The following is a 3,475-nucleotide window of genomic DNA, read 5'->3' on the forward strand; positions in this document are numbered from 1 at the left end:
AAAGGGGTTTAGTTGTTCATAGCTCTCAAAATGGAAAATGGAATTGAAAGATACATTGCAGAATTCAAAGATTTGCAGAAAAGTAAAATTGGCAGAGTGTCAGTATCCCTCCGCCTTGCTAAAAGTTAAAAAAAAGGTCCTCTCTAACTTAAATTCTAAGATATTTATACACTTTCTTCCATTGATCTTCAATCTCTGAATTGGGCTTTTGGCCTTGATTGGATTGGGTTGAAGTTGCTCCAATTGGTTTTCCTTGCTGTTGAGAAGAAGTCTGTTTGAATTGCTGAATTCTGTTGCTCACGTTGGAGTCCACGTTTGATGGCCAACGTTGACTCAAACGCGTCTCTGCAAAATCAGTTCTGCTTGCTGTCATTGGCGTTTGACTCAACGTTGGAGTGCAAACGTTCCTCTACCCACGCGTACGCGTGCCTTGCGCATTTGCGCGCATGGGGTCAGAATGCGCATCCACGTGTGTGCGTACGCTATGCGTGCGCGTGGATAAAAAAATCCATTTCCAATTTTAAAAGCATATAGAAGAACGTTGGCCTCAGCGTTGGACTGGCAACGTTCCCTCCAACGTTGGCCTATCCACGCGTGTGCGTGGATTCTCAAAAGCTCAACCTGCGCGTATGCGCCATAGACGCATGCGCATCGTTGCTCGTTTTCAAATCCAACATTTTAAGATCAGAATCGTGCACGTTGGCCACCAACGTTTGAGGTAGCGTTTGGGGTCCAATGTTACCCATCCACGCGTACGCGTCAGCCACGCGTGCCCGTGGATTGTCAGAATTTCCAATCCACGCGTGCGCGTACAGCACGCGTGCGCGTCACTACAGATTTCCAAATTCTCCAGAAAGCTCATTTTATCACAACGTTGGGGGTAACGTTGGCTTGCCAACGTTCCCTTCAACGTGGGCACTAGCAGTTTATGCAGAACCTTGCTCTGCTTTCTTCCCAACGTTTGAGGCAACGTTGGTGGTCCAACTTGGCCACCAACGTTACTTCGTGTGCATCCTTTTCATGCTCCTTTTTCAACTTCCTCCCATGCTTTCCTTCACCTGTCATCCACCAATTCATGTATCAAAGCCTTGCTAAAGTCATGAGAATTCTCATCATTCTTAGCACACAAGTAATTATAGCATAATTCTCATAAAATTGCATCAAATTAACCATGGTTGGTTGAATCTAGGTAGAGTTAAACACCAAAGTGGTCCCTGAGATTCGCAAAATACACCGATTTAGTCTCTGACTTCTCAATTGCACTAATTTAATCCTCCAGATTCGAAAAAATGCATCAAAGTGGTCCCCCTCATATTTTCCGGTCAGATTCCTTACCGGCGGGAGTGACGTGGTGAACGAGTGCCACGCTGGAGTGTCCAACGGTTGGATGATGTGGCAAATGAAACTTTATGCACCAATTTTGTCCCTGATCCCTTTTTAAACCCTAACTCACAAATGGCGCAGCACATCATCATCTTCTTCTCTTCTTCGTCGTCTTCTTCTTCTTCTTCTTCTTCTTTTTATGATGATTCACTTCTATGTCTCTTTCCACCTATAACTTTCCTGCCATTTAGGTGCAAACCCCTTCTGGTATGGCTCGCACCCACAGATTTGCAACCGAGACGGTTGATGTTCCCGCACAAGAAGGTGAAAGGGTAACTGTTGCGGTGGCAGCTCCATTATTTAATCCCTCAGTCCTCTTTCCCCTTCTTGCTATCCTTGCCACTGGTGATGCTGCCTCTGGACTTATTGACCCCGGGTTGCCCCAATTCCTATCAGTTGTTGCAGTTTCATCACTCGCTGTTGGAGCCACGTTAAATTTCGTCGTTTCTCCACAGTTGAAGCAGGTACTGCTGTTAGTTCATCAATTTTGTTCCCATTGATAGATGCTTGTTTGCCTATCTTTTGTCTATCCAGTTTTACTTAAAAGAGGCAATCTTCTTGTTGATGATGCTTATATTGTTGTTTCCCCTTTGAAAAAATAACTTAAAAATGGCAATGTGTCTGCAGTTGTTACTTTCACTCTTTCGGTGGTTTAAACTCTATCCACATGGGTTTGTGCTTTGTTTTATTACTACTCGTCCTTGAATATGAGAAATAGGAAACAAAAGGGTGCAACTTTTTTTAGTTCATGACTTGTGGGCTCCTTCGATGGAAGTTATTGCAATATGGAGGAATCAGTGTGGCTTGATTTCCCCTTATCTTTAACTTTGTTTACATTACTCAATTATGAGGGTTCTCAAGAAGATATAATTAGTTCATCTGCTCTTTATTCTGGCCAACACAGCTTCCACAAGGGTCGGTTGAGGTTACTGCTATCAAACAACGACTTCTATCTCAGTATGATGTGATTCTGTCACGCATCAAAGACCTAAAAGAGGCTGCTGAAAAAGAGGTGTGCTACATTCATGATTTGAAATTAGCATGGTGATATATGATTTGATAATTCATAGATAATTCAGTTTGAACCATCCTGCATATTCGTGTGAATATTTTGCTGTAAAGAGGGAAAGATATAGTTATGTCTGACTATAATTTACATTATGTTGTAGAAAAATCATCCTGATTGAAAAGGAATGCAGAATGCTGAACTGAATCATCTAATAATACACTAGCAATCTAATTATAAGTAACTTATAGAAAATACTTGAATATGTCACAGTTTTCTCCAGAAATTGTCTGAGTACAGCTCATTGATTGTATATTTTATTTATGACCGAATAAAAGAGAGTGCAAAAATCTTTATTGAAAAAAGGCACTTTGTTTCCTATCCTTATGTGAATTTTTACCTGTACCAGTTATATTTACTTCCTCCTTTGTAGATCTGGATGTTAGCTCGAATGTGCCAACTCGAGAACAAAATTTCAGCTGTTGGAGAACCTTCTTATCGGTGAACTGTGAATCCGCAACATCATAGATTCTTTGTTTCTGATATGTTCATGAAATAGTTTTTAAATAAATAAATATGTTGTTGAAATAATCATTTTCTCCTCATTGACCATTTATGCAGGACTCGTAGAAGTAAAGTCAAAAGGGTGCGAGAGAGTCTGCAAAACTCCCTCAGGGGAAGGATTGAATTGATTGATAGCTATGCCAGGGTATGCTTCTCAGAAAAAAGTATAATGAGAATGAATAGAAGAAGAAGAAGAAGAAGAAGAAGAAGAAGAAGAAGAAGAAGAAGAAGAAGAAGAAGAAGAAGAAGAAGAAGAAGAAGAAGAAGAAGAAGAAGAAGAAGACGATGATATGCTGCGCCATTTGTGAGTTAGGGTTTAAAAAGGGATCAGGGACAAAATTGGTGCATAAAGTTTCATTTGCCACGTCATCCAACCGTTGGACACTCCAGCGTGGCACTCGTTCGTCACGTCACTCCCGCCGGTAAGGAATCTGGCCGGAAAATATGAGGGGGACCACTTTGATGCATTTTTTCGAATCTGGAGGACTAAATTAGTGCAATTAGGAAGTCAGGGACTAAATT

The 3,475-nt window shown here is 41.3% G+C and overlaps 1 long non-coding RNA gene across 1 annotated transcript; it reads left to right on the plus strand.

Moving 5' to 3' along the window:
- The first annotated feature begins 1,831 nt into the window (after positions 1 to 1,831).
- On the plus strand, positions 1,832 to 3,093 carry LOC140181800 (uncharacterized). Its single transcript, XR_011877197.1, has 3 exons — positions 1,832 to 1,847; positions 2,288 to 2,395; positions 2,823 to 3,093. It is a non-coding gene; the product is annotated as an uncharacterized lncRNA (long non-coding RNA).
- The last annotated feature ends 382 nt before the right edge of the window (positions 3,094 to 3,475 follow it).

Source organism: Arachis hypogaea, chromosome 19 (genome assembly GCF_003086295.3).
Source record: "Arachis hypogaea cultivar Tifrunner chromosome 19, arahy.Tifrunner.gnm2.J5K5, whole genome shotgun sequence".
NCBI classification, from domain to species: Eukaryota; Viridiplantae; Streptophyta; class Magnoliopsida; order Fabales; family Fabaceae; genus Arachis; species Arachis hypogaea.